Consider the following 12,498-nt stretch of genomic DNA (forward strand, 5'->3'; position numbering starts at 1 on the left):
TAGGCAATAAGGGAAGATAAATGGAACTTACGACATGGTGTACACCATGAAGGAGGTTCTAAAAAACAAAATAGGCGCCTGGGTGGCTCATTCGGTTAAGTGTCTGACTCTTGGTTTTGGCTTAGGTCATGATCTCACAGTTTGAGAGTTCAAGCCCGTGTTGGGCTTCATGCTGGCAATGGAGGCTGCTTGGGATTCTCTGCCCCTCCCCCGCTTACTGTTTCTCTCCCTCCCTCTCTTTCTCTCTCTCCTTCTCTCTCTCTCAAAATAAATAAACTTTAAAAAAAAAAGCAAAACAAAACAAGACATAGAGACAAAACACTTAGAAAACAGTGATACTCAACTTAGCATTTTGATTTATGCTATCAAATATCCCAGCCTTTTCTTATTCAATAAGTATTATTAAGAGTCTTCATTTAAGACATAGGTGGTTCTTGCTGTCAAGAAATTCATCGTTTAGGGGCACCTGGTGGAGCTCAGTTGTTTGAGCGTCCGGACTCTGGTCTGACTCTGGATCTCCCAGTTCATGGTTTTGAGGCCCATGTCATACTCTGTGCTGACAGCTTGGAGCCTCCTTCAGTTGCTGTATCTCCCTCTTTTTCTGCCCCTCCCCTGCTCTTGCTCTGTTTCTCTCTCAAAAATAATTAAACATTAAAAAAAAAAGAAATCCATCATTTAGATAAGACACATAAGAAATATGAAGTGAGGGGCGCCTGGGTGGCTTGGTCGGTTAAGCGTCTGACTTCGGCTCAGGTCATGATCTCACGGTTCGTGAGTTCGAGCCCCGCATCGGGCTCTGTGCTGACAGCTCAGAGCCTGGAGCCTGTTTCAGATTCTGTGTCTCCCTCTCTCTCTGCCCCTCCCCTGTTCATGCTCTGTCTCTCTCGGTCTCAAAAATAAATAAACGTTAAAAAAAAAAAAAAATTAAAAAAAAAAAACATGAAGTGAATGAGCGCTAAGAGACTTTGCTATAATGCGTAAAAAAAACAAAACAAAACAAAAACCAAACCATCATACGAATGTAATAATGTGGAGTGCAGAGTTCTTTCTGAGGTCACTCGCCTACTGTAAAATTTATTTAATTCCCTGTGGCCTACAGAATGACATCTCAAATTTAGTATTATATACCCTTCTTTGTTTGACTCTAATCTATATCCTTTACCATATTCTGCAGTCTTACCTGGAATGCCCTTTCTGCCCTTATCTATCTGGCAAACTTCTATTATGTTTCAAGACACACCTTTTGAACTCTGTAGTCAGAGGTAGTTCATTCTTCTGTGACCTTATAGTACTTGGTGTACAATCCTGTTACAGTATTTTTAGTGTATATTGGTTACTTGTTGCTTTCCTCTTCTCACAGTATAATTTCTTCATGAAAAGGAATATTCTTTTTCATTATCTTTGTAGTGCTGATATTAGCTTGATGATTGGCACATAATAAATAGTAGAGTGAATGAAAGCTTATAAAAGTAAAATGAGATGAACATGATGGTGGGGGGGCAGGAAAGAGAACTGGACATTATAAAAGGCTATATTTACCCAGAGATTTTCAGTGTCCTACCCTTTTCTCTTAAGGTCCATAAGCTAGTCTTTGTCTTAGAGTCCTTCCTCTCTCATCTGTCTTTCTGCTAGCCATCTGCTTATGGGGACCCAACTATCTTCATGCCACACTCTCAAATTCCCTTTTTCTTGTTTCTCAAAACTGGGGTGTTAATCTGTAAATTTGAAGGATAATCCTGGCCCTTTTGATTGATGTCTAACATTTTATTTTATCTTATTTTTTTTTAATGCTTATTTATTTTGAGAGAGAGAGAGAGTATGCACTCAGGATGGGCAGAGAGAGGGGGAAAGATAATCCCAAGCAGGCTCCATACTGTTAGAGCAGAGCCTGACTTGGGGCTTGATCCCTGGGAGCATGAGATCATGACCTGAGCCAAGATCAAGAGTTGGATACTTAACTGACAGAGCAACCCAAGTGCCCCATATTTTGTTTTATTTTTTAATATTATTCTTTTTTTTAAAGTTTATTTATTTATTTTGAGAGAGGGAGAGAGAGAGAGAATCCCAAGCAGGCTCTGTGTTCCACACTGAGCCCAATGCAAGGCTCAGTCTCACAAACCACATGATGATGACGTGAACCCAAGAGTCAGATGCTCAGCCGACTGAGTGTTGGTAGATATTTCTCCTAAGGCAGATTTTTTTTTTAAATGTTTATTCTTAAGAGAGAGAGCAACAGAGCATAAGCAGGGGAAGGGCAGATCAAGAGGGAGACGCAGAATCTGAAGTAGGTTTCAGGCTGAGCTGTCAGCACAGAGCCTGACGCAAGACTTGAACCCACGAACTGTGAGATCGTGACCTGAGCCGAAGTCGGATGCCCAACCAACTGAGCCACCGAGGCGCCCTTAGGGCAGATATTTCTGAACTCAATTCCTTACTACTGTCTTTCCCCCTTGCCCTGCCCAAAAGAGCCACCCCTAATTTTAGCAGTATAAAGAATTGTTGTTGGTTATTGATTAAGTAGGAGAATCATATGATGAAAATGTTAGGAAAACAAAAATTGCTTTAAAGACAAAATGGGTTATAATTTAGAAAATAATGGGAAATGGAGGCTTGGGGCTTGGATGTCAGCTGAGACTTTTTTTAGTTTTTCAGAGTTCTGAGGGACTAGTGTAATATTAGGTTAAAAAAAATAACAAAATTATTTATTAGGTTTGTTCCTTCTATATAACTTTTTATTTTTGGTAGGAGTGAGGAAGTTATTTGTATATTATATAAGTGTATATGAAATTGGGGTGCCTGGCTGACTCAGTCAGTAGAGCATTTGACTCTTGATCTTAGGGTTGTGAGTTCAAGCCCCATGCTGGGCATGAAGCCTACTTAAAAAAAAAAGAAAGAAAGAAGTTAAATAGAATAGAATTTCACATGTGGATGCTCAACATATTGGTTAAGTTTGGGAGAAATGTATGTAATAATTTGGTGTGTGCATTCTGGTTTTAATTTACTTCCCTAATTATATTTTGTCTTACGGTTGTTTTGTCTTGTTATGTTGTTTGCCAGTAGGAGTAAAACATCTGTAATTTAGATGTTTCCAAATGGAAGTTTTTTATCCTGTATCTTTAATTTGAGTTTTCACAGGAGCTACAGGATTTCTTTGAGATTCTTAAAATGATATAAATCAACTTTACTCTTTGTTTCTTTGTTAATAATGACTTGATTTTATGTCAGCATTTGTAGAACTTACTGCCTTTATTCCTTCAAAAGAGTAACTTTTATCCTCACTTTTTGCAATATTGCTACATAACTAGTTAGTTAAAATTGTTGGTAGACTTCTGAAATTCATTCAGTTCCTACTCTTCAATAGCTAGAACTTGAGAAGTTAGAAGAAACTAGATACAACTAGACAATTCCTATTCCATATTAGCTAAACAGATATGGGCCAAAATGCCTCAGTATTTAAATCAACGGATAGGAGGTTTTTCTTGTCCATATGCCACATGCTCAAATATTTGGCACCATGGTATTAATCATAATAGTAGAATGATGGATTGTAGCCAAACAAGTTTCCACTTTAGTCATAGGAGTTTTCTTGGACAAAAAATACCCAGGAAATGCTTGTGAGTCATTTTTTGTGAGTCAACTTCTCTACTTCAGATTTTCTGTCTATTGCTTGTTTTGTCCTTTCCTCACCCCTTTAGGCTATGTGTGTGTTGTTTTTTTGCCAGCTTAATGATTTTGATTGAAAATGATCATTTGGTAAAAGAGCATGTTTGTTAAGCAGACTTTAAATGTTTCCAGTTTTTTTTAAGTGCATGGTCTCAATAACTAAAAATCAAATATTTTTAGAAATACTGACCTAGAGTATAAATTCCTTAACTTGAGGTTTTATGCTAGTTTGTCCAACTGCTAAATATATATTGGGATAAACCTCAAATAGATTGTTATGTACTTACTCAAAATCATTAAGTAGTGAAATATATACATGGGAAAAAATTGTATAAAAGCATGATTGTAACTGCAGGATCTGTTATTGTTAAATATGAAGTAAAGATTTGAAGGAATCTTGAGGTGGTATTAGATTGTGGTTGAATTTTTTTGGTTCAGTTTTCTTTTATAAGTGAAACATTATACTCATTGTACTATTATCACTGTTACTCTTGTGTTGTAATTCGTGATATAGTGCCAAATATTTGTGCATGTTGCATATGGTTGTGGTGTAATACTGATGATTGAATTTTAGAAGAAAAAAAATAAATCTATATCGATTCCATTTTGGCTTTTAAATGGAAATCTCAGATCAGAGTCTTGGAAAGAACTCCCTTTCTGGTGTTATTAGGAATGTCATTGGCACAGTGTTGTAAATAAGTGATAAGCCAAGAGAGGGACATGCTTTTTTAAAGTGATAACTTCATTTATACGAAATTCATGCACTATACAACTCACTCAAAGTGTGTAATTCAGTAGTTTTTAGTATGTTCAGAGAGTACAACTTTCTTGATAATTTCTTATTTCAAGTTTTTATTTAAATTCTAGTTAGTTAACATATACCACAATCAAGTTTTAGAACATTTTATCCTCCCAAAAAGAAACCCCATTACTCCTTAGTAGTCACTTACCATTGCCTCCCCACCCCTACCCCACAACCCCTGCCAACCACTAATCTACTTTCTGTCTCTACAGATTTGTTTTTTCTGGGTATTTCATATAAATGGAATCATATAATATGCGGCCTTTTGTGTGACTGACCTCTTTCACTTCACGTTTTCAAGGTTCATCCATGTTGTAGCATGTATCACTACTTCATCCCTTTTTATTACCAAATAATACTCCATTGTATGGATATTTTGTTTATTGATTGATTCATCAGTTGATGGACATGAATTGTTTGCGCGTATGAATAATGCTATGAACGTTTGTATACAAGATTTTGTGTGGACATGTGTTTTCATTTCTTTTGGGTGTATTGCTAAGAGTGGAATGATTTGGTAACTCTGTTTAGTCTTTTGAGGAACTGCCAGACTCTTTTCCAAACTGGCTGCATCATTTTACATTCCCACTAGCAGTGTATGATGATTAAAGCATCTCTGCATCCTTGCCACCATTTGTTATCTATCTTTTTAATATAACCATCCTAGGAGTTTTAAGTAGTGTCTCATTGTTATTTTGATTTGCATTTCCCTGATGGTTGATGATGTTGGGCATGTTTTCATGTACTTATTGGCCATTTGTATATGTTTGGAGAAATGTCTATTCAGGTTCTTTGCCCATTTTTAAGTTGGATGTTTTGTCTTTTTGTTACTGAGTTATAGGAATTTTTTACAAGTATAGTTAAAAGTGCCTTATTAGATATAATGATGTGCAAAAATGTTCTCCTTTTCTGCATGTTGCCTTTCACTTCCACTTTCTTGACGTTTTCCTTTGAAGCACATTTTTTATTTTGATGAAGAACATTTAATTTTTTCTTGGGCCAGTTGCCCTTTTGGTGTCATATCTGTAGAGGAGTATACTTCTGATTAAAATGATTTAGAGAACATACCCCAGAAAACACTGCTGGTGAAAATCAAACAATTGTAGTTTTGAGTATTTAGCTATCTTGGAGAAACCGTACCATACAGTATATGTCAGTTAATAAGCATGTTTTATTTTCCTTGTTAATCGCTTGGAAGATAGGAAAGCTAACAAGTGGTGATTATTTCAAGTCTCAAGAATTCTTTTTTTGTAAGTTTATTTATTTATCTTGAGAGAGAGAGAGGGACAGAGAAGAGGGGTAGAAAGAGAGAGAGAATCCCAAACGGGCTCTGCTCTGTAGTACTCAAACTCACCAACTGTGAATGAGATCATGACCTGAGCTGAAACTAGGAGTCAGCCACTTAACCTACTGAGCCACCCAGATGCCCCTGAAATCTCAAAAATTCTTTGAAGTAGCATCTAGATAAGTTACTCAGTAGTATTTAGTCACCTAGCTAATATTTCTACAATATATTTGAAGTCCAAAGATAGTTTTATAAGTAAATATATTTCTAAAGGGACTAGTAGGTAGGGTTTATTTCTAACATCTATTTGTGTAGATTTCAATTATAGTAACAGCTGTATAGTATTCCGTTATTGGTGTGGAATTTCCTTATTTTTAGTCTGCTACATTTTTTTTTTCCCTTAAATTGAGTTAAATCAATTTAAACCAATTATCTGAGGGGCACCTGGGTGGCGCAGTCTGACTTCAGCTCAGGTCATGATCTCATGGTTCGTGAGTTCGAGCCCTGCATCAGGCTCTGTGCTGACAGCTCAGAGCCTGGAGCCTGCTTCAGATTCTGTCTGTCTGTCTGTCTGTCTCTCTCTCTCTCTCAAAAATAAATAAACATTTAAAAAAAATTTTTTAAGTAAACCAGTTATCTGAATTTGCTATATAGTTGTACCAAGGTAGAATGCTGTTTAGTACAAGATTTAAAGAATATATGGACTCTGACTGGAATTACAATTCTAAATTCTGCAGTAACTTTTAAAACTTAAAGATCATTTTAAGATCATCCTGCTTTCATTAAGTGTTTCACTCACTGTGCCCCTTTTTTGTAAGATACAAAAAATGCAAGATACAAAAAGGTACAAGGCAAAATAAGATGATATCTGCTAGAGATTCCATCGTTTGTATGTAGTGAGAAATCCTGTGAGTTGTGCATTATGTGCTGTGATGAAAGAGTAATGATTCCTGCTTTTAGTTAGGGAGGAAGATGTGATACATGACATGGTATCTGAACTAAATAGTGGAGTAGGAGAAAGAATATATAGAGTGAACATAGCAAAAGCTTGACATATTTATGTAACAGAAATAGACCAATATAAATACAGTAGCTCGAATCTAAAAATTTAGCCAGAGGGGAAGTTATGAAGGGTCTTAAATCCATGCATGCTGAGGCTTATGAATTCAGAAACCGTGAAGAGCCACTGGAGGCTTTGAGCAAATGAGAAACATCTATAGTTAAAAGCATAACTAATGGCAGTGTGACGAATGAATTAGAGAAGAGAATAACCAGAGTTCTGGAGAACATTGGGAAGGCTGTTGCAGTAGTCTAGATCAATAGTCTTCAAATCTTTGATTACTCATTCCCATTAGTTAATACATGTTTGACCATGGACTGAACAGTAAATAAATGTATATGCACACACATTTAAAGTTTTTAAATTTATAGAAATGTACTAGTGTCCTAATGTATTACATAATTATAGAAAAATTCAAGGTGGGAAACAATATTTTGAAATAAACTATTTAAATTTTTTTTTTTTAATGTTTATTTATTTTTGAGAGAGAGAGCATGAACAGGGGAGGGTCAGAGAGAGAGGGAGACACAGAATCCGAAACGGGCTCCAGGCTCTAAGCTATCAGCACAGAGCCCGACGCGGGGCTCGAACTCACGGACCGTGAGATCATGACCTGAGCCGACGTCGGATGCTTAACCGACTGAGCCATCCAGGCGCCCCTGAAATAAACTATTTAAAAATATGTTTACTAATTTGAAAATTTGAGATTAATACACCAAAAATCTGATTGAATATATGCCATACACTTGAACTGAATAAGTTGCAACATGCTGAAGTGAATGAATGAGAATTCCAATGTTGATTCTTTTCTTTTTAATTGAAGTGTAGTTGACATACAAAGTTATATTAGTTTTAGGTATATACAACATAGTGATTTGACAACTCTATACATTATGCTGTACTCATCACTGTACTCATAAAAGTGTAATTATCATCTGCTACCATACAACATTATTACAATACACTGTTAACTCTTATATGTTGCAGAAGTCCTATTATTCTCTTAGGGTTCCTGGTGTGCCATATGTTATATCCGATCATATGACATGGGATAAGTGACAATAATAGTGTCGATTCATATTCATGAATGTTTAGAAATCTTAATTTCTAATTATTAGATGAAAATTAAATGGTTTTTTTTTTTTCACACATACTCCAGCATACCCCCTAGTACCTCTGATACCTACTTTTCTAGATTAGAGGTAGTGTTTTCTAAGACTTAACTGCCAGCAGTGGCAGTGGTGATGAAAGGGAGAGCTTAGATGTAACATTTGGAAGAAAAATGAGTAATTTCGGTGTAGAGGGAAAGGGAAAAGAGATTTAGGTGTGGAGGGAAAGACCTCATAGTTCCTAGCTTGTGCAATAATGATAGCCTTCACAGAAATACAGGTGGTGAAAGGACCAAGTTTTTTATTTCTGTTTTGGATATTTGGAGGTAGAATTGCATAAGAAACATGAAAATAGAGAAGTTCAATAGATAATTGGAAATAAGTGTCTAGAGTTCAAGAAATCAAGATAGAGATTGAGATTTGAGAAGTGTCAGCATATAGGTGATAGCTAAAAGCTAGAGGCGGGGAAGAAGCTAGGGAAAGTATGCAGAGTCAAGATTGAGAATGGGTTTCTGGGGATTCTGTTGTTTAACGTTTACCAGTGAAGACACTTAGATTGGAAAGATAAGAGAACCAGGACAAAGTATAAGCTGTTTCAGAGAAGCCAGGATTGTAATAGCTGAAAAGAGATCATGTCTTTTAAGAAGTCATTGGTGGCCTGAGGGAGAAGTGTTCTAGAATAGAGTTGTTAGTGTAAGCCAGCTTGAGTTAAAAAATGATTGCTCAATCTAAGGTAATCTATCAGTTATCTGTGAATTCTAGAAATTTACTCCACTGGTTTAGCTAGTGTGGTTACATAATACTATGAAAGAATTCACACCCATGTGAAATTATTAGGAAGATAGTTTATAGTAAAATGCTCTGGTGTACTACAAATTTTATATTATAAAATATTAAAAATTTGATCTAAAGTATAACCCCTTCTCTACTCTCTATTTTTAAACTTTATTGTGATGCAAAAGTGTTCATTTGGCTACCTTCTGTCTTACTTACTGAGAAGTTATGAAGATAAATTCAAGGTTGGAAGGATATAAGGAGAGACTGCCAGCTTGTTTTAGTTGTGTTTTATAAGTAAGCGTCTGGGTGATTTTATCTTCTTGTTATACCTTAGCAATCTTCCTTCTTTTTCTCTATACTATAGTGACAGATTAATTTATTGTAGCTGTGAATACTAAACTAATGTGAAGAGTCACTTTTGGGGGGAAAATATTATTTCATGGTTTCTCTTATAGACTAGAATAATATTTCCCATCCTACCTTTTGGGAGCAGAGAATAAGAGGTACCTAGAAAAGAGATGAAGGTGGGTCTCTATGAGCATATAGTAACAATTAACAAAAATAATTTCTTCTCTTTTTTACATTAAAATTTCCCTCTCCTACCATTTTTCTGCTGTATGAGTCAGGTGGTAAAGTGGAACTTACTGAAACCAATATTAAATTTTACTTTACAGTCTGTGCACCAGAGCATGATGGAGTCAAAAGACTTGGTACCAGAATGTAGGAAGTGGTGGTTGAGGTAAGAGTGGGAAAGGTAGGCTGTAGCCCTTTGTAAGACCAATATACTCAGGTAGGTTCCATTTTTGTAGTGATCACCAGATATTCTTAAGGAGTTTTAAATTCTATCCTGAGGTTCTACAAAAATGTATCATATTATACTATACAAGAATTCTTTCCTTCTCAGACTAAGGTTATTAGTAAAAGGAAGCCACTAAAGATTGGTTAGAAGTTCTTCTCTCCCTTTTCTCAGATTTTCTTTCCCAAATTGCTTTCCTAAATATTGCTTTAGAAGTTAAACTATTTTGTGTGTCTTGGTTATTGTAGACTTACTACGATTTACTCTTTAAAAATTTTTTTTTCTTTATGTTTATTTATTTTTGAGAGAGAGCGAGCAAGTAGGGGAGGGGCAGAGAGAGAGGGAGACATAGAATCCGAAGCAGGCTCCAGGCTTTGAGCTGTTAGCACATAGCCTGACACGGAGCTCGAACTCAGAAACTGCGAGATCATGACCTGACACTTAACTGACTGAGCCACCCAGGTGCCCCTCCTTTTTTAAATTTTTAAAAATTTTAAATAAAATAATTATTTTTATACTACAATTTACTCTTAAATGTTGCTCTAAAATTTCTACATTTGAACAAAAGATCAAAGGAATTCTCCTCATTGTTATAATAAAAGACAACCTCACATTAAGACAAAAACAGCTCCACAACTATGATATAGAGAAAATTCAGTTCACAGTTTATGTTAATTACCAGAATTCATTCTTTGTATTAATGCATTGTGATGCATCTGTTTGTTGTTTGGAAGACTTCAGTATTTCAACATAGTTTTGAAGTATATTTATGAGATAATTATGCTTAAATTTTTAAATAAAAATAGAATATGTATTTGCTTTTTCCCTCCAAAAGTGCTTACACTGATATCCCATATGGTCCCTGCAGCAGCCTGTAGACTATTAGCCCATTTTTACCGATGAAGGAACTAAAGTCAGAGAGGCCAGGTAACTTTCATAACAACTTAGTGGCAAAGTGGGACTAAAAACTTATTTCTCCTCCAGTGCTTATGTTACCACGTGTTGCAAAGGTTTCTCATATTGGCAGTTTCCCAGTTCAGACTTTCTTCACAATACAGTGAGCAACTTTGCTGCTATAGCTGAATAGATGACTAGATAAAGCACTATTTTAGAGTTTTTTCTTCAATTCCACAGCCTCTGTGATGAACATTCTTTTTTTTTTTTTTTCTTAAGGTTTATTATTTTTGGCAGAGAGAGAGAGAGAGCACCACGCAAGCAGGGGAGGGACAGAGAGAGAGACAGAGACAGAGGATCTGAAGTGGGCTCTGCGCTGACAGCAGAGAGCCCGATGCAGGGCTTGAATTAATGAACCAGGAGATCATGACCGGAGTTGAAGTCAGACGCTTAACTGAGCCACCCAGGTGCCCTGCCTGATGAACAGTCTAAAATACATTATCCTTTGCCATAGTATCTTTTGAGATAAGAAGTAAAATTTTGCAGTTCCTTGATTTGTCATTTTGTTAGTTTGCATACTAAAGTTTAATTAAAACTCTAAAGTGGTGCTTGGATGGCTCAGTCAGTTAAGTGTCTGACTCTTGATTTTGGCTCAGGTCATGCATGATCTTATGGTTCGTGGGTTTGAGCCCTGTATCGGCCTCTGCGCTGACAGTGCAGAGCCTGCTTGAGATTCTCTCCATACGCCCCCTCTCAAAATAAATAAATAACCTTAAAAAAAAAAACAAAAACAACCTCTCAGTTATATCATGTTAGTGAGAGATGAAAGAGACATAATGATAAATGATGGTCCTTATAAAAGCTGATTCCCTTTGAAATATAGGTTTTAGTAATTATGAACTTAAAAGTTTAATGTCAGAATTGCCCAGTGTATATGGAATTCTAACACCATTCTTCTAAGGCTTTGAGAGCTTAAATTCAAATCAGTGTTTAGTGTAATTATTCATAAAGAAGTTTTTATATCTGATGCCATGGGAAAATCTGCAGTGTTTCATTATTTGATATTCTCCTAATTAAATTTTACGGTTGGAGTAGATTACAGACATTCATTTCAGTCTTCTGGTTGGTGTGTTCTAGTTGGTATCTTCATTGACATAACTGCTCCTCGAACTGTTCTAGCAAAGATGAACCCAGGTACTTTATAAGATAGTGTAATCTACTTGTGAATAGTTCTGGTGGTTAGGAAATGTGGGAAATTTTGTTCCAAAGTCTAGCATCTTATATCTTTCCAACTGTTTGTCCTAGTTCTGTCCTTTCAAACAAGATAGATTTTCTACTTTATCACATGACAGTCCATCAAAATAGCCAAAGGTTTCTATAATTTCCTTTGAGTCTTTCCTATTCTGGACTTGAGGTCCGTAGTTTGATTTATTTATACTCATGTTACATGAGGTTCTATCAGGATTACCTTCTTCTGGTTATATTTCATTTTTTTTAGGGTCTTAAATTTTTCCAAATTGAACAGAGTACTTCAGAATGTGAAGTGACCTATATAATATGTGATGGAATGGTTACTTGCTTTATAATGGGATACTTAAATATATGCAACCTAATTTCCTTAATTTTGAGGAAGCTCTATCCCACTATTAGCTCATTCTGGACATAGAGTCATCTAAAGTCCCTTTCCACAAAAGCAGCGAGTAAGTTCACATCCTCTAATCTGTTCTTATTGCATTTGAGCTTTTTAAACGTAAATGTTTAGATTTTACAATTGCCCCTGTTATGTTTCATCTTCATTGTGTTCATTGTTTTAGTTTTTTAGTGAATTTTAACATGCTAATTTGTTTTTAGCATACTAGTTGTGTCTCCCAAGTGTGTATAATTTGAGGGTATCTTAACAGGTATTTTATTATTACTTACTATATGTAGGGCACTGGATACATTTCTTTTATTATGGTATTGATAGTTTTTTTTGAAGGGGGTGCACTTTAGAAGTTTATTCTGGTTAAAAGTTTCCATGAATGTCCTAGTTAACTTAGAAAAAGAAAAGGAACTTGCCTTGCCCCATGTTACAGCATAATAAAACACTTCAGTAATTGTGAAAACATAATG

At 35.7% G+C, this 12,498-nt stretch overlaps 1 protein-coding gene across 1 annotated transcript in view; it reads left to right on the plus strand.

Annotated features, from left to right (window-relative positions):
* Positions 1–12,498, plus strand: part of LOC102957432 (protein argonaute-3) — a 114,261-nt gene that overhangs the window by 20,195 nt on the left and 81,568 nt on the right. The window lies entirely within an intron of this gene.

The sequence above is a fragment of the Panthera tigris genome, chromosome C1 (assembly GCF_018350195.1).
Source record: "Panthera tigris isolate Pti1 chromosome C1, P.tigris_Pti1_mat1.1, whole genome shotgun sequence".
Classification (NCBI taxonomy): Eukaryota; Metazoa; Chordata; class Mammalia; order Carnivora; family Felidae; genus Panthera; species Panthera tigris.